The sequence below is a fragment of the Dipodomys spectabilis genome, unplaced genomic scaffold (genome assembly GCF_019054845.1).
Source record: "Dipodomys spectabilis isolate Male_0828 unplaced genomic scaffold, ASM1905484v1 ptg000122l, whole genome shotgun sequence".
Classification (NCBI taxonomy): domain Eukaryota; kingdom Metazoa; phylum Chordata; class Mammalia; order Rodentia; family Heteromyidae; genus Dipodomys; species Dipodomys spectabilis.
Genome location: NW_024870799.1, coordinates 677,913 through 697,396, shown reverse-complemented (window position 1 = coordinate 697,396; position 19,484 = coordinate 677,913). Strand labels below are relative to the sequence as shown.

The window sequence follows — 19,484 nt, the reverse complement described above, 5'->3', positions numbered from 1 at the left end:
AAGCGGAATTAACTGACATCTACCAAGTATTTCACCCTAAAACAACACAGTTCACATTCTTCTCAGCAGCTCATGGAACTTTTTCCAAAATAGACCATATCATAGTTCATGCAAGGAACTTAAGCAAATACAAAGGGATCAACATAATCCCCTGTATCCTATCTGACCACAGTGGAATCAAGCTAGCTTTCAATAACAAAGCATACTGCAGAAATTTCTCTAATACATGGAAATTGAACAGCACACTCCTTAACAATGCCTGGGTAATGGAAGAGATCAGAGAAGAAATAAAACATTTCCTACAACTCAATGTAAATGAAAACACTTCACAAAGAAACTTGTGGGACACAGCAAAAGCAATCCTGAGGGGCAAATTTATTGCCCTCAGTGCCCACATCAAGAAAATGGAGACAGACCAAGTAAATAATCTCATGTTGCAATTAAAACAGCTAGAAAAACAAGAAAAAATGGGACCAAAAGTTACTAGACGAAGCCAGATAACCAAATTAATAGCAGACATTAACCAATTAGAAAATCAGAAAATCATAACCAAAATAAATCAAACAAAAAACTGGTTCTTTGAAAAAATAAACTAAATTGATGGCCCATTGGCAAGATTAATTAAAAAAAGAAGGGCGGAAACCCATATTTACAGGATTAGGAATGCCACGGGAAACATCAGAACACGTACCTATGATATCCAAACAATTCTAACAGACTATTTTCAAAAGTTACACTCTCTAAAGGAAGAAAATCTGGCAGAAATGGATGCATTTTTAGAGAAATACAAAAGTTATACTCTCTAAAGGAAGAAAACCCGGCAGAAATGGATGCATTTTTAGAGAAATACGAGTTGCCCAAACTGAACAAAGAAGAAGTTAACCAATTAAATAAGCCAACATCCTATAACGAGATACAGGAAGCTATCAAAATTCTTCCAACAAAAAAAAAGCCCAGGATCAGATGGATTCACAGCAGAATTCTATAAGACCTTTAAAAAAGAACTAATACCCATACTCCTCAAGCTCTTCAGAGAAACAGAGAAGGAGGGAGCTATCCCAAACTCATTCTATGAAGCCAATATCACACTCATCCCCAAACCAGGCAAAGACCCAACCAAAAAGGAGAATTACAGGTCAATTTCCTTGATGAACACAGATGCAAAGATCCTTAACAAGATTCTAGCTAACAGAATCCAGAAACACATAAAAAAATTATACACTATGACCAGGTAGGCTTCATCCCAGAGATACAGGGATGGTTTAACATACGTTAGTCAATAAATGTAATCCAACATATCAACAGAGCCAAGGTCAAGAATCACATGATTATCACCACAGATGCAGAAAAGGCCTTTGATAAAATTCAACATTCATTCATGCTAAAAGCTCTGGAGAAAATAGGAATAGAAGGAACATTTCTAAAAACAATAAAAGCCATTTATGACAGACCAATAGCCAATATTATACTTAATGGGGAAATGCTACAACCAATTCTCCTAAAATCAGGAACAAGGCAAGGAGGCCCACTGTCTCCACTCCTCTTCAATATAGTCCTGGAAACCTTAGCCAGGGCAATAAGGCAAGAAAAAGACATTAAAGGGATCCGCATAGGAAAAGAAGAAGTTAAACTATCCCTTTTTGCAGATGACATGATACTATACCTTCACGATCCCAAAAACTCCATCCCCAAACTCTTAGAAATCATAAATCACTTTGGCAAAATAGCAGGATACAAAATAAACCCACAAAAATCAGTTGCCTTCCTGTACACTGACAATGTACAAGAAGAGAGGGAAATAAAGGGAGCAACCCCATTCACAATAACTTCCCCCCAAAATAAAATATTTAGGAATTAACCTAACCAAAGATGTAAAAGAACTATTTAATGAAAACTATAAAAAGTTAAAGAAAGAAATTGCAGAAGACACTAGGAAATGGAAAGACCTCCCATGCTCTTGGATAGGACGACTTAATATAGTGAAGATGGTAATACTGCCAAAACTAATATACAAATTCAATGCAATTCCTATTAAAATCCCAATGACGTACATCACTGAAATACAGAAAACAGTCCAAAAATTCATATGGAACAATAAAAGACCTAGAATAGCCAAATCAATTCAAGGGAATAAAGATAATATGGGAGGGCTATCCATGCCGAACTTCAAACTCTACTACAGAGCTATAATAACAAAGACAGCATGGTACTGGCACAAAAACAGACCCGAAGACCAATGGAACAAAATAGAAGATCCAGAAATAAACCCACAGGCCTACAGCCAGGTAATATTCGACAAAGGAGCCAAAGACATACAATGGAAGAAACACAGCCTCTTCAACCACTGGTGCTGGGAAAACTGGGCTGCCACATGCAGAAAACTAAAAGTGGACCCCAGCCTATCACCATGCACCAACATCAACTCAAAATGGATTAAACATTAAACCTGAATCTCTGAAACTACTTCAGGACAGAGTAGGAGAGACACTTGAACTAATAGGCACAGGAAGGAACTTCCTGAACAGAGTCTCAGGGTCACAACAAGTTGGAGAGAGACTCGACAAATGGGACTACCTTAAAATAAAAAGCTTCTGCACAGCTAAATCTATCGCAACTAAGCTAGAAAGACAACCAATGAATTGGGAAAAAATATTTACCAGCAATATATCAGACTAGGGGTTAACATCCTGTATATACAGGGAACTCAATAAACTAATCCCTCCCAAACCTAACAAACCAATTACTAAATGGGCAAGGGAACTAAAGAGGGACTTCTCAAATGAAGAAATAAAAATGGCAAAGAAACACATGAGGAAATGTTCATCATGCCTGGTGGTGAAGGAAATGCAAATAAAGACAACCCTGAGATACCACCTTACCCCAGTCAGAATGTCCCACATCCACAAATCAGCCAACGACAAATGCTGGAGGGGATGTGGAGAAAGAGGAACCCTATTACACTGCTGGTGGGAATGTACACTTATACAACCTCTTTGGAAAGCAGTCTGGAGGGTCCTTAGAAAGCTAAAGATTGACCTCCCTTACGACCCAGTCATACCACTTCTAGGCATCTACCCTGAACAACAGGAACCATTATACAAGGACACGTGCACCTCCATGTTTATTGCAGCACTGTCCACAATAGCTAGGATATGGAAATAACCCAGATGCCCCACCACAGCTGAATGGATCCAAAAATTGTGGTATCTATACACAATGGAATATTATGCAGCCATTAGAAAGGACAAAATAATGGCATTTGCAGGGAAATGGATGGAGCTAGATGGAATCATGTTGAGCAAGGTAAGCCAAGAACGAAGAGACAAATGGTACATGGTCTCCCTGATAAGTGGATGCTAAATCCAAAATGTTAGGTGATACGACAAAACTAACAGGACTTAAGAAACAAAGAACTCCCACTCATCTGGTTGAACCACTACTAAATAGCCCCATGCTGCTGATCACATATATGGTATGTAACATGTGAACACCGTTATATGTTACAGACTGTGATAGACAATTGCTCCAGGAAAGTTAGAATGAACTTGTGACTTTAAATGAGCATCATTATTCCACAATACTGTGAAATTCCGGAAATTATGTAATCACTTAATCACAATCAAAAAAAAAAAAGAACCTCAGGGAAGGTAGGGAGGGAGGGGACGGTAGGGGGAAAACAATTGAGGGGGTAACAATGTTCAAGAGGAAGTGTACTCATTACTTCACTCATGTAACTGTAACCCTCTGTATAGTATCTTTACAATAATAAAAAAAAAAGAGCTCAGGGACAGTGGACAGGCTCTGAGTTCAAGCCCCAGGACTAGAAAAATAAATTGTTCTTGGAGGGTTTTTTTTTGCTTTGTAAACAATTTATTAATTGCGATAAGCATAACATGGGCGTCTTTCCTGGCCACCAATGGGCCATTAGATGTCCCTTGAATTTGGGCCAACTCCCAGCAGCCTATGCCCTACCCGACCCCCAGTTTAACTTTCCCATCCCCTGGCAGATGGAGTCCTGAAAGAAGGGCACCTGGCCACTTACTTCTGGTGGCTGCCAAGGCTTTTGAGAGTCAGTATGTCACATAGAGAGTCATTATCTGCATCAATCTACAGAAGAAAGTGAGGGAGCACTCCTCACCTGAGCCTGGGAGCTGTGGGTGGATCTGGATGTGGGGCATCTTTGGCAGGATAAGCTCCTTGAGGGAGTCCACTATGGGGTCGGGAACCCTGACCTCTCCTCTGGCAGTTTCCATGCTGTCTTCAAGTTGCAATTCTTCAAAACCTTTCTGCTCCTCCCTCATTTCACCCACCACAGGCCCTGAGGCATCTGAAGCAGTGTTGGTGGTGGTGGGATCAGCCTGTACTGGCATCTGGAGACTGCTGTCTGTGGCTTCCCCTGCTGGGAGCAACTGCAGCTCCCGCAGCACTCTCCTCCATCTTCTCCTGGGACAGCCACTGCAAACACTCGGCTTTCTCCCAGCACAGCTCATGCAGGACCAACATCTGCTCTTTACACACCAAAAGGGACTCTTCGATGGTTCAGATGTGTGCTGACAGCTGGCTGTATCCATGGTGGAGCTCACTTGCTGGACTCTGGAAGTCCACCTCATCAGGCAGGTCATGGATGAAGCAGACATCCCATCCCCAAACATATTGTGGTGACAGCTCATGGGGGAGAGGGCCTGGGGATCCAGCTTAGTCTGGCACTGAGCTGCCTGGTGGCCCGGGTGCCTACAGCCGGCCTGCTGCTCCTGTTGACGGATTTTCCCCCTGTGGATCTCAGCCTCCAAGTGTGCTAACAGAGCCTAGTCCATCTATCAGACACCATGGAATGTGGGCGTGGCAACAATTCTTGTATCCCATTGGTCAGAAAGAACCATGAAATAATGGGGGTGTGGCTGGAATCCTCTGATGCATGCAGAATGGGCGGAGTCAAGATGACAGTGGCCCCCTAGCCCCTTTCCCAGGGAACTCTGTCCAATTGAGTTGGGGACAAAAGGGTGACCTGCTTTAGCTTGATGGCTGCACAGATTGTTGTGTATGTCTGTTTCTTGCCAGTCCCGGACCTTTAACTCAGGATCTGGGCACAGTCCATGAGCTGCTTTTGCTCAAGGCTAGCCGTCTGCCAGTGGAGCCATACGGCTCTACTTCTGGCTTTGTTGGCACTGAAGTTAGACAGGGGTCTCAAGGACTTTTCTGCTTAGGGTGATTTTGACCATGATCCTCCTATCACAGCCTTGTAAGTATCAAGGAGGACTGCTGAGAGCCACTGGTACCTGCCTAATCACTGGTCTTGCTGATGTTCTTGGACAGACCACTGAGTTCCCTATGCTCAGGTTGAAGTGGTGGGAGCTGGAGCCCACAGTTTGAATCCTGGTCCTGCCACCTCCAAATGGCAGGTGGGAGATCCTAAGAAACTCATTCCTATCCATATGAATACCAATGGAATGTGATGTATGTCATGATTGAATGGGCAGTTCTTGAATGATTCTAGGATAAAATTATACACAATTATTTTATAGGACACTGATTGAGTTTAATTAATACTTGATGAAGATTTAAACAATCACATTCATTAAATGGGGGCATAATGAAATACCTAAGTATTGGGTGTCACATAGTATAGAGATGCCATATTTTCTGCCCGGACTTTCTTTACTTAATTGCTATATAGCATTTTCTGAATGTACTTTGGAATATGCAACAAGGATATATTATACCTGACCTGGAAATCAATTATTCAAACAGTTTTTTAAATCAAACATGCCTATAGCAAAATAAAGAGGTAAATCCAAATTATGTGCATTTAAAGATAATGCTAGGTTAGTCTTCTTCTCACATTCCTCATTCCCTTGAGAATAATACACATTGTAAGGAAATGCTTAGAAAGTTTTGGAGAAATAGGTTGACTTTAAACTAGTGAGTTACTCTATGCTGAATCTTGTTTACTTTATATCTAGAAAAGATAAATTCTCACCTTATCATTTTTCTTAGGTTTATGCTCAGGTTTAATCTCCGATGGGTGACAAATAAAGATATAAACATTTTTTAACAGTGGCTAAATTAGGCTGAGGAATCTAGGTACAACTATACTCATGCAGGTAAGCCTCATCAGTCATGAGACCATGATATCAAAATGATAACCAATGCTTATTGGTGTCAGGCTTATGAGATTTTGTGTATTATAAACAGTGGTGGGATGGGAAGGTGGCTCAGTGGTAGAGCGCTTGCCTTGCATGCAGGAGGCCCTGGGTTTGATTCCTCAGCACCACATAAGCAAAAGGAAAAAAAGCCGGAAGTGGTGCTGTGGCTCAAGTGGTAGAGCGTTAGCCTTGAGATGAAGAGCTGAGGGATAGCATCAAGGCTCAGAGTTCAGGCCCCATGACTGGACCCCCCCAAAAAAATAAATAAATAAAACAGGGTTATTAGATTTGTTTTGTAATAAACATCATTTCATGGGTTAGGAACTGAAGTTAGACATTAAACTCAGAACTAAATTGAAGGAGGAATCCAAAATTAGTCACCAAGATATACATCATTAACACAGTATTTTAAAAATGCAAGCTAAAGGAAATAATTTATGAAAAAATCAACATTTACAGTAAATACAGAATCAGCATAACTGGTATTCCTTTTATCCCAGTTGCAATACGGCTTGCATGATGACTTTTCTGATTATATGTTTAGTTAGGTCTTGATATTTATTTGAAATTCTGTTCTTTCATATAATCATTTGTCAGATCAAAGAGGAAATTAATTCCATGCCAGAGTCAACATTCATAATAATGTTACAGTTGTATCCTGCTATTTTGCCAAAGTTTCAAATCACTTTGAGTATCTTGGATCTTTTTTGGATCTAACTAAATAGGTATGCAATTTTGTCTGTACTAGAAAGATTTTGACCACCACTTATTAAAATAGTATTTTCCAGAAACAACTTCTCTCTTTTCATGAGATTTTTAATGTCATTTATATCATGGGTTGATGTTTTCCTTTAATTAACCCACATTCAGTCTTCTACAATGTGTAATTTGGAGTAGTTTAAAATTATGTACACTCAGGTACACGGCTCAGATTCTATTATTTGCATATTTTGTTCTTGTTAAATCAGTAGGATTTAGATCTCAATATGGATACTATTGGACTTATTGGTTGCATTTCTGAATTTTTTAAGTATGTGATGATTTTTGTTATTTTATTCGTTTAAATATGTGCAGCTCTCACTCCACATACAGTCACATTTGTTTTAAACAATTTGATCCATTCACATGATTTGCTATATTAGGTTCATCTAGATGAATTTAATTACTAATTAACACAACCGTACTTCTGAGACACAGTTATCTTTATGGATCTACTCAAGGGTAACATGTATTTGAGGATTTTGTGATTCAAAACAACCGGACACAACATGTTTTTGTTCCTGGGGGAGTTCTACTTTGTTGGTTGTTTTTCCAGCTGTGGTGACTTCAACGTATGTGTGCATTTTATTTCAATTGTTATATGTCTATATTTTGTTTCATATAACAGAAAGTACATAAATAATCAGTGATTTAGAACTTTTCCAAATTGATTTCTAAGAGAGATGCTTGAAGTTTTGTGACATCTGGTACCGGGTAGGTTTTGTTAGTGGAAGGGGTAGCAGAATAACAGAGACATTCTTTGACATGATTGGAATTCTTCCTCCTTTTGCCTCACTATTTCCAATAGTATTACTTCAAAGCCTTTAGTGGAAAGAAAATAATTTTGTCTGTATGAACTTATAAATTTTGCATTAATTAGGACACACTACACTTTTACACTTTCCTTCTTTTAAAATCACAGATGCAAATTTATAATGCTAAAATACCATCTAATAATTTATATGAAATGGTCCAAACTATTTTTGCTTCACACTGTATGTAATATAGATATGTAATAGTGAGTAATTTAGTATGTAATAATTGACTTTGGGGAAAGTCAATTATTTGTGATACTGAGCAATAGTAAAAATTATGTTTGTTTCTATTAAAAACTTTACAGTTACATCTAAAAATAACGCATAGTTATAAACTAATGCTAAAAAGTAAGATTGTTTATTGGAAAAAGCCAGAAGTTTCAATAAGCTTGCTTTTTACAAATTGACTTGGATCTGGGCTTTGGTGGCTCATGCCTGTAATCCTAACTACTCAGGAGTCTGAGATTGAGGATGGTGGTTCAAAACCAGCCTGGGCAGAAAAGTCTGTAAGACTCTTATCTCCAATAACCCACTTGAAAAGTAGAAACAACAATGTAGCTCAAGTGGTTCAGTGGAATCAATGAGCTGAAGAGCTGAGAGATATCGCCAAGGCCCAGAGTTCAAGCCACACGACCAACAACAACAACACAAAAAATTGACATGGATTTTTACTTTATTATTTCATGATTTTTATTGTGAAAATACATAGAGAGGGGTTACAATTGCATGAGAAAAGTAACGATTACATTTCTTATCAAGCATTGTTGCCTCCTACTTTGTTTCCCCTTCCCATCCCTTCCCATCCCCTCCCACCCAAAACCAACCCATGCACCAAAGTTGTAAAGTTTGTTTTCTGACATAACGTGTTATACATCTGATTGTTGCAATGGGTCCACTTGTATCCCTATTTAAAGAATTTGTTTTTCCCTTCTCCTCCACAAATTATACCAACATCAAATACAGTGAAAACAGGGATTATACCATGGGGGAGGGACATACAAAGCAACAAAGAAATCATCTTATAAATAAGCTAGAAACAATACCAAGAGGAAAAAAAAAAACATTTGACTCCTTATCTTGGGGTTCATTTCATCTTACATCAACTTATCTGACCGTTTCTGCTTGTCTCACAAATATACTAGTTATTGCAAATAAGGGAAACCGTGGGACCTATATTTTTTGGGCCTGGCTTACTTCACTTAATATAATTTTTTCCAAGGCCTTCCATTTCCTAACAAATGGGACAATGCCATTCTTTCTGATGGAGGCCTAGAATTCCATTGTGTAAGTATACCACATTTTCTTGATTCATTCATCTACTGAGGGGCATCTGGGTTGGTTCCATATCTTAGCTATGGTAAATAAGGCTGCAATAAACATAGTTGTGCTGGTAAGCTTTAGTATCGTCATGTTTGTGATCATTTGGGTAAATGCCCAAAAGTGGTATTGCTGGATCATAGGGGAGCGCTATGTGGAGTCTTTTGGGGAACATCCATACTGCTTTCCAAAGTGGTTGAACAAATTTACACTCCCATCAACAATGCAGTAAGGTTCCCTTCTGTCCACATCCCCTCCAGCTTCTGATGTTATTAGAGTTCTTGATTATAGCCATTCTAACTGTGGTGAGGTGGTATCTCAATATTGTTTAGATTTGCATTTCTTTTATGGTTAGGGAATTTGAGTATTTCTTCATGTGTCTATTGACCATCCTTCTTTCTTCTTCAGAGAAGTTTCTCTTTAAGTCTTTAGCCCACTTATTTATTGGGAAGTTGTTTGAGGATTTGTTGTTAGATTTACTTTTGTGAATTCCTGGTACATTTTAGATATGAAACCCTTGTCCGTTGTATGGCTAGTGAAGATCTTCTCCTAATCCTTGGGTTTTCTATTGATCTTGCTAGATTTATCCTTTGCCATGCAGAAGCTCTGCAATTTCATGCAATTCCATTTGTCTAACCTTTCTTTGATTTGTTGTGTTTCTGGGTCTCTATTAAGAAAATTTTGGCCTGTGACAAGGAGACCTAGGGTGTCTGCTGTGACTCCAGGTCTTTGATCCATTTGGAGTTTATTCTGGTGCAGGGTGATATGTAAGGATTTAGCTTTATTTTTCTATGAGTGATTGACCTATTGTGCCAGCCACTTACTGAAGAGGCTTCCTTTCTTCCATTCTATTTTCTTAGCTCCCTTATCGAAGATTAGATGGCTATATGTCTATGGATTAATTTCTGGGTTTTCACTTCTATTCCATTGGTCCTGAGATCGGTTCTGGTACCAATACCATGCTGTTTTGATTACTATGGCTCTGTAGTAGAGTTTGAAATTTGGTATTGATATTCCTCCAGCACTATTCTATTAAGGATTGTTTTTGTTATTCGAGGTGTTTTATTGTTCCATATGAATTTTTGGATAGCCTCTTCTATTTTCTTGAAGAATGAGGTTGGAATACTCATAACTATCACATTGATTTTGTACATAGCCTAGGGAAGTGTTGCCATTTTCATGATGATGATCTTTCCAATCCAGGGATGTTTTCCCACTTTCTAAGTTTTGTTTTGATTTCCTTTTTTAGGTTTTTTAAGTTTTCATCATAGAGATTTTTACTTCTTTGGTTAAACTAACTCCTAGTCATTTCATTTTTTGTGGGGCTATTACGAATGGAGTTGTTTTCCTTATTTCAGCCACGCTATTCTCATTGTTGGAGTATAGTAAAGCCATTGATTTTTGAGGGATAACATTATACTCTGCTACTCTGCCAAAGTTTTCAATGAGCATGAGTGATTTGGGAGTGGATTCTGTGGGAATCTTTAAATATAAGATCATATCATCTGAAAAGAGGGAGAGTTTTACATGATCTTTACCTATTTGGATCCTCTAATGATTGCCTCTTGTCTTATTGCTGTAGCTAGGTATTCTAATACTAAATTGAAGAGAAGTGGAGAGATTGGACATCCTTGTTTCGTTCTTAAGAGGAAATGGCTTTAGTTTTTCACCATTACGTATAATGCTGGCTGTAGGTTTGTCATATACAGCCTTTATTGTTTTGAGGAATGTTCCCTGGAGTCCTAATTTTTCCAGAACCTTCATCATAAAGGGGTTTTGGAACTTGTCAAATGCTTTTTTCTGCATTTATTGAGATAATCATGTGGTTCTTATCCTTGCTCTTGTTGATGTGATGAATTATATTAATTGATTTGCATATATTTAACCAGCTTTGCAACCTTGAAATGAATCCTGTTTGATCGTGTTGTATGATTTTTTGGATGAATTGTTGAAGTAGGTAGGCCAAAATTTTGTTGAGAAGTTTTGCATCAATGTTCATCAAAGAAATGGGTCTATAGTTCTGTTTCTTTGATGAGTCCCTGCCTGGTTTAGGGATGAGGGTTATGATGTCTTCATAGAATGAGTTCAGTAGTGCACTTTCCCTTTCAATTTCATTGAAAAGTTGGAGGAGTATTGGTGTGAGCTCTGCTTTGAAGTCCTTGTAGAATTTCACTGTAAATCCATCTGGTCAAGGGTTTTTCTTAGATGAGAGTACTCTTATTGATGTTTCTATTTCAATGCTTGATATGGGTCTGTTAAGTTGGTTTAACTCATCTTGGTTTAGTTTTGTCATGTCAATATTTGCTAGGAAAAGGTATATTTCTACCAGATTCTCAAACTTATTAGCAAAAGCTTTGAGAAGTATTCCCTTATAATGTTCTGTATCTTGGATGTTTCTGTGGTGATGTTTCCATTCTCATCTCTGAGTTTATTTCCTTGTATGCTCTTTTTCTTCTGATAAGATTTGCTAAGGGTCTGTCAACTTTTGTTAACTTTTTGAAGAACCAACTCTTTGTTTTGTTGATTCTTTCTAGGTTTTTTTGGATTCTAATTAGTTTAATTCTGATTTAAATTTAATTATTTTTTCAATCTACTGGATTGGTGTTTATTTTGTTGCTCTTTTTCATGAAGGTTCAGATGTCTAATTAAATTGTTGTTTTCAGATCTCTCTAATTTGTTGATGTAGTAACTCAGAGGTACAAAATTGCCTCTGAGAACTGCATTTCCTGTGTCCCAGAGAAGCTGGCATTTTATGTGTTCATTTTTGTTGAATATCACGAACATTTGCATTTCCTTTCTAATCTCTTCTATGACCCATTGGTGATTCAACAGTGTGTTGTTCAGCCTCCAGGACTTTTCTTTGGTGGCTTTTAATGTTGAGTTCTAATTTTATTCCCTTGGATGCTGTTTCTTGGCCTTTATTGTGGTCTTATTGGTTTTCTATGTGTAGGACATCTTTAAGTATCTTTTGTAAGTCTGATTTGGTGGTTCTAAAAGCTTCTTGTATCTGAATAGGCTTATCTTTTTGCATGTATGGAAAGTTCTCTACTAAGATTCTGTTACATAAAATTTCTAAACCATTAACTTCTGTCTCTAGGTGCTCCTCTACACCCATTATCCTCAGGTTAGGCCTTCTGGTGGTGCCTTCCAAATGTTGAATAGATCTATCATATTTCTTGGATTTGTCTTGGATAGTTATACATTCTTTCTCTATAATATCTAGGCTGTCTTTTATCCCTGAGATTCTATCTTCTGCATGGTCTAACTGACTGTCAAGATTTTCTACTTTGTTTTTTATTTCTTTTCCTTCTAATTGTTTGGCTTTGATGGATTCAAATTCTTTGTTGGAGCTTTGTTTTAGGTCTTGTATGAACTTTACTTCCTTAATTTGGTGTTCAGTTTTTATTCTCAAATCACTTAGATTATTCCTTATGGTTTCCTAGGACTCCCATTCCTTTTATTGGGCTCCATTGGGCATTCCCTCTGAATTCATTCAACTGTCTATTCATAGATTCCATCAATGCCTTTATTGATTTAGTCTATTGTCATCCCTCTCTCGCAATTCCTGTATTACTCTTTGATTAGCTTCCTCACAATCATGCAATTCCTGTCTTTCTCTTTGACTGATCTCAGCCTTCTCATGCGATTCCTGTATTTCACTTTCACTGTTCTCTACCTGTTCATGCAATTCCTGTATTAATCTTTGAGTAGCTTCCTCATGTTCATAAGATTCCTGTATTAATCATTGGTTCGCCCCCTGTTGCTCTCTATCACACTCACAGAGTCCTTTGCAAGTTTTCAATCTATTCATTCACCATGTTTACAAGGAGTGTTTGTAGAGCTTTTTGGGAACTCTTCTCTGCATTATTCATTAACTAATCGGTCTCCTGATTATCATGAGTGGGAATTCATATACCCGGACTTGCCATTTTTCTTGTTTTTTTTGGCTTGTTTTGCCCATTTGGTATGAAGGTAAAACCAATTTTGTGCTAGAACACTATTTTAAGGCAAGCATCAACTGGAGTTCTGTAGTTGCACAGTCAAAATGTCTGCAGATACAATCTAGTTCATCAGATACAATCTATTCAACATCAAACAACCATGGACTAAGGGGCTAATAAATGCAAAAAGGATTTGACACACCAGAAATTATTAGGTTTAGGGAGAAATGTGGAGAAAAATGGGATTAGAGGGATGTGGAGAGGTAAGAGAAGAGTGAATTTAACCAAGTCCTAATTTCTGAGCGGGAAATGGATGGGACAGAATGATAGGAGAGAGATTTTAAAAAATAAAGAAAAAATGGATAAACAAAAATTTAAATTTAAGAAGTGAAACATTTAAAAATTATGTAAATTTAAAGAAATGATATTGAGAGAAGAAAAGGATAGGATGAAAGGACAGATAGAAAGGAAACATGAAAAACTAAAAAGTTAAAAGTTTTAAAATTAGTTACTTGAAAATTATATTGGTATAAAGAGATAATACTGCTATTAAAGAAGTTAAGCCTAAGACGTTTTGAATAGAGTAATAAATTTCTGGATTAAGTACGAACACAATGGGGAATAAGGTCTAATAATCGACCACAGGTAAATATCTGGGGATGAGCAGAACGGCAATTAACTCAAACAAAAAAAGAAGAAAGAGAGAAAAAAATGAAAACAATAAAAAAGGACCAAAAGATCAGAAGAGATTAAACACACACACACACACACACACACACACACACACCAAAAATAAAAAATATGAGAAAAAATTAACATCAAACACTTAAAAAAATAAAAATTGAAAAAAAGGTTAAAATAGAGTTCTTTGATTTTTTTTTTTTTTGGGTGGGGGTAATGGGATGACACTGTATCTCCCCTGTGTCCATAACCAGTCTCTTGGTTATGCTTGCTTATGCTTGTGTGCTTGTGGTGTTTGGTTTTCGTTTGGCTTGATTGATTTCTTAAGTTAGTTTTTTTGGGCAGGCAGAAAAATGCTCTGCTTTACTCAGGATTTTGTGATCCTCCTCCCAGGCTATTTCAGTGGGAGGGAGATCTGCTTTGAGTATCACAAAAGAGGGAGATGGCTGTTTCCTCCAGTGTGAAGATGCTGTGATGAGTCGAGGTTCTGGGTAGGGTTGAGGCCTTTTAGGAAACAATAGCTTTTCCCTGAGGCGCAACTCCTGAAATACTCATGGAACCCATTCTCAGGGTTTATGTTTACTGAGCTTCAATTGTTTGTCTAGGCTACTCTAATGAGGGGCAGCCTTTAGCTTTGTTTACCCTGTGAAGGAAATCACTCCTCTGAGGACAGAGCTACCACTGGCTGGGTGGGGTGACATTCCCCTGGGTGGAGCTGACCCTGGCAGGTCATGTCTACTTCCTGTGACCTGCTAAATGACTGTTTTGTTTTCTTCCAAAGCCTGAGTTAGAGCTATCTGCTCAGCCCTGAGTAGCACAGTATCATAGATGGAGATCTCTGGTGGTGGGGGAGGGGAGGCCTTCCCTCCTCTGCTCCCTGAGGAGTGAGGATGTCAGGATTCTACTCATGCTGGAGTGTTGGTTCCTGGGTCGTCTCTGGTCTGTGATCTGCAGGATGAAGATATCTGCTCCTTGTCAGTTCTTGCTGGTGTTGAGTAGAATATGCTCACGGGCCTCGTCTGGGGCCTTTGTTGTGGACTCTCTCTGTAGATATGGTGGCTATAGCCACTGGCGCTGTCCCTACTGATGCCACAGCTGTGGCTACTGGCAAGTGGTCAGGTCTGTCATCTTGCCTGGATTTTCCCTCTCTTGCCAAATTCTCTGTATTATGATGGCACACTAACTGCTTTCTATGCAAGAGCTTGTTTACCCTCCAGCTTTTCGTCTTCCATCTTCCCCCAAATCCTCATGGTTTTTTATGAGTGGTTTTTTAGTGAAAAATGTTTTTGGTGTTTATATTTTCAGTTGGCATAAAATGAGCCTACTTTTGTCTTAATTTAATAAATAAAACTCTCTGATTCTATGACAGCATAAACTTTTTGGGTAATGGTTAAGACTAGGTTGCCTTTCTGAAAAAAATAATCTTACCACCCAAAAAAGAGGAACAAAAAGAAAATAAAATATGACAGGAAACTTATAAATCTTAATGGACTAATAGTCTGTTAGTTTGTTTTAACTTTTACTGAAAAATTAAAGTAAAACTTGACAATGTTTTATTAACATATTTAAATTTCTTCATCCTTTTTATTTAAGATTCACTTTAAAAAGAAATTCAACAGGTGACAATGTTTTTTTTCTGACTATTCCAAAGAAATGATCATTTCATCATTATAGTGTATAGCACAATATACCCAGAAAGCATTAGTTAAGGAAAAAAATTCCTATTCTTTGGTTTGCTTCAGTGTGTATCTAAAGCTGCATATCACATCTTACCCACCCTATTGTCAGTCTTTTCATTTGAAATATTTCAATAACTTTTCATTCCTTGATTTGTCAGCCAGCAAATCTTTATAAAACTACATGCTTTCATTCATTGTGCTTTCCAAAATGTATCTCACAAATGCCTAGAACGAAGCACAATCTGAAACATCTGTGGAGTTTTCCACCTAGAGTACAAAGTAATCACTTTCCATACTCCTTAGAACCAGCTGTTCACTGGCATTAATTGCTCTGTCACTTCCATGATTTAAAACAACAGCATTTGACAATGGCGTACAATTTAATTGGTTTACCACATTTGGTTCGTTTTCAGCAAGGACTGTCTTCACGGAAGATGGTAATAGATGAGGTTTGCAATTATGTATTTTAAAAGGGCTCTAAGTTGTGGATATTGAATATCCATTTCAGTGACTAAATATTTAAATTAAATCCTATAAAGTATACTCCTTCAATTTTCTGGCTAAAGTGTTCTAAAATATATATATATATATATATATATATATATATATATATATATATTTTGTCGGCCGTGGGGCTTGAACTCTGGGCCTGGGCACTGTCCCTCAGCTCTTCAGCTCAAGGCGAGTGCTCTACCACTTGAGCTACAGCACCACTTCTGGTTTTCTGGTGGTTTATTGGAGATAGGAGTCTCACGGTCTCTCCTGCCCCAGCTGGCTTTGAACCGCAATCCTCAGATCTCAGCTTCCTGTGTAGCTAGGATTACAGGTGTGAGCCACCAGCGCCCAGCCAATCTAGATATTTTTAAAGGAAATATTGTACGTTGTTTCCTTGGTGACAATGTAATTGGAAGACTTAACATTTTCATGCACCATTGCCATCTTAAATGAAGTAGATGTACATGGGTTTGCATACAGAACTTTTGGAACAGCATTAATGTTGAATCTTGGATGGAATTTGATTGGGAATTGTGACAAGTTTTCATGGTATGAGAAGAAAAAGGCCACACTAATATTTTATCTGCTACAATGCTATATTAGTTTATTCAAACACACACATACACACATATACACAGATATACACATGTGTAGTATGAAGACCCAGTCAGTATGCAAGAAAATATTTTAATAGGAATTCCATAAGATATTTAGTCTGCTGAGATCTAATTAGAATTTGTAGACATATCTAGTTGCTTCAATCCCTGGACAAGTCATTATCATTGGTGAAGGTGTTGCCATTTGAATTTAGAATGCCCCAGAAAGACCCATGTGTTAAAGAAAAATGACTTACCATTTCCTCCCAGACTGTAGACAATACCTGAATAGTTCTTTTGGAAATTAAGTTCTTCAGAGTGAAACCTATGAGAACATGGACTGTCATCTACTTTCTTCTTTTCTCTTTAATCATTCTTGGTCAAAAACATTTCTTTTTGACATACTCCCCACCTTGACATTGTCTTGTCATAGGCCACCAAAGCCATAAAACCAATTGAACATACACTGAAACCTTCAAACTTATAAATCTGAGTAAGCCTTTCTGCTTATTAAATGGACAATATCACTTATTATGGTAGGTTATAAAGCTAACACAGAAATCTAGTCTTTCTAACAAGGTAAAGTATATAAAAATGCTTCATTATAAAATATCTAACTCCAAGTTGTATTTTGTGTTTTTGTTTCTGTAGATCCTAGAGCTTAAACTCACGGCCTGAATGGTGTTTTTGTGTTCAAGGCCAGTGCGCTACATAAAATCTGACCTGGAACTCCATTTCTCCTGGTGGTTAATTGGAAATAAGAATCTAATGAACTTTCCTATGCAGGCTGTCGTATTCATGTTGCATACTTTATGTAATGCCGATTCTCAACATTGTATAGATGCTCCAACTACAATATTAAAAAAAAAACTTAAAACATACTAAGGATATTTGTAAAGTATAAAATGAAGGAAAAATTTTCATCCTTTACAAATCTATGCAAAATCTATGCTAAACAATTGATATTTTACTGTACCTTTCCTGCAACCAGTTTGATATAGTTTAATACTTGTCACTCCAAGTTTCTCTGTATTCTACTGGATATTTAGTTTTTCACGTATGTGTGTATATGTATACATATATGCATCTATCTATATATGTTTCAATGTGGATCATTGGATTTGAAGCTGCTTTGTTTTGCTGTTCAGCAATTGAACCTTGCCGCCTCATTCTGTGACAATATCTGTGCTCATTCTCATCATTCCTTTATTTACCAAATCATCACCTTCTAAAATCAGTTTCATTTCTTGGGTAAGTTTACCAATCAGTCTAACCAATATCCACCCAGAGGGTCTTAATAAATCAAGTTTTAAGGAAGAAGATAACATGAAGTGACAACTACAGAAATTCTACAGAGACCTGACATCTTTCACATTTCTGCCTTCCTTCTCTTCTCATTCTTCAAAAGCATTGACTAACACTATAAATATACTGCAATTATAAGTTAAGGATCAGTGGGGTTTTTCCCAACCTGAAGCCTTCTTTTCCGTGATTCTTGACATAAACTTTTTGGGAGATTTTTTGGATTGTGAGGGGATTCCATCCAAAACAAAGCCATGTATATCAAGAAAATCAATATTTTCAACTCAGAGTACTAAACAAAAGAGGGAGAAAATTAAGGTTAGCTATATATGTTAAGCACAAATATAGGCAATATCAAGATATCTTGAAATTGTATACTTTTATTGGATAAAGTGGCTCAATCCTGTAATATTATCTACTTTTTTAGAAAACAGAGATTAGAGTATTGCATTTCCAGGCAAGCCCAGACAAAAAAAGACTTTTCAGAAACTCTAACCATTTGCTGGGTGCAATGTGGTTTGCTTGAGTTTGGAGGACTACAGTCCAAGCAGGCCCAGCATAGTGATACTACCTCAACATAAGCAATCAAATTACAATCTGCAGGTATGGCATAGTAGAGATGCCAAAGTTGTAAAGTTCCTTTCATTGCTGCAATTGGTCTTCTTGTATTCCTATTTAAATATTTTTCCTTTCCCCTCCACAAATGATGCCAACATCAAAAATGTGTGCTTATGTAAGAAATGCATGATTCTAAAATTTCATGACAATTCTTTTGAACTTACTTTTTGTGGAATTGTCTAGTTTAAGAAAATCAATTACACTTTCTATATAAAAAATGTTCTGGGGCTGGGAAGGTGGCTCAGTGGTAATAGTGCTTGCCTTGCATGCCTGAGTCCCTGGGTTCAATTTCTCAGCAGCACATAAACAAAAAGAAAAAAGCTGGAAGTGGCGCTATGGCTCAAGTGGTAGAGCTATCGCTAGCCTTGAGCTGAAGAGCTGAGGGACAGCGCCCAGGCCCAGAGTACAGGCCCCACGACCGGACCCCCCCAAAAAAAAAACATGTTCTGTGCTTAATCTGGTAGCCCATTCACTAACATTGAAATGATACAGAGAAGATTAGCATGGCCCCTGAACAAGGATGACTCGCAAATTCATGAGGCAATCCATATTTATACAACAGATGCTGGAGGGGATGTGGCCACAAGGGAACCCTACTCCATTTTTGGTGGGAGTGTAAACGTGTTCAACCACTTTGGAAAGCAGTATGGAGTTTCCTCAAAAGACTCCACATAAAGCTCCCCTATGACCCAGCAACCCCACTTTTGTTCATTTACCCAAAGGATCACAAACAAGACCATACTAAAACTACCAGCACAACTATGTTTATTGCAGCATTATTTACCATAGCTAAGATATGGAACCAACCCCTATGCCCCTCAGTAGATGAATGGATCAAGAAAACGTGGTAAATATATACAATTGCATTCTATGCCTCCATCAGAAATAATGATATCGCCCAATTTGTTTGGAAATGGAAAGACTTGGAAAAAAATTTATTAAGTGAAATAAGCCAACTCCAAAGAAACATAGGTCCCATGGTTTCTCTTATTTTCAATAACTAATATATGTCCCGGATTATCATAAAATGTCAAAAGCTATGTGCATTTGACCAGATAAGATGATGTTAAGCTAAATGAACCCCAAGATAGGGACACAAGTGGTTCTATCTTGTTATTATTTCTAACATACAAATACT

General features: G+C 37.6%; 1 non-coding gene across 1 annotated transcript; it reads left to right on the top strand.

Annotated features, from left to right (window-relative positions):
* Nucleotides 1-18,794: 18,794 nt before the first annotated feature.
* On the top strand, nucleotides 18,795-18,901 carry LOC122115641. The gene has a single exon (XR_006148825.1). It is a non-coding gene; the product is annotated as a U6 spliceosomal RNA (small nuclear RNA).
* Nucleotides 18,902-19,484: the final 583 nt, after the last annotated feature.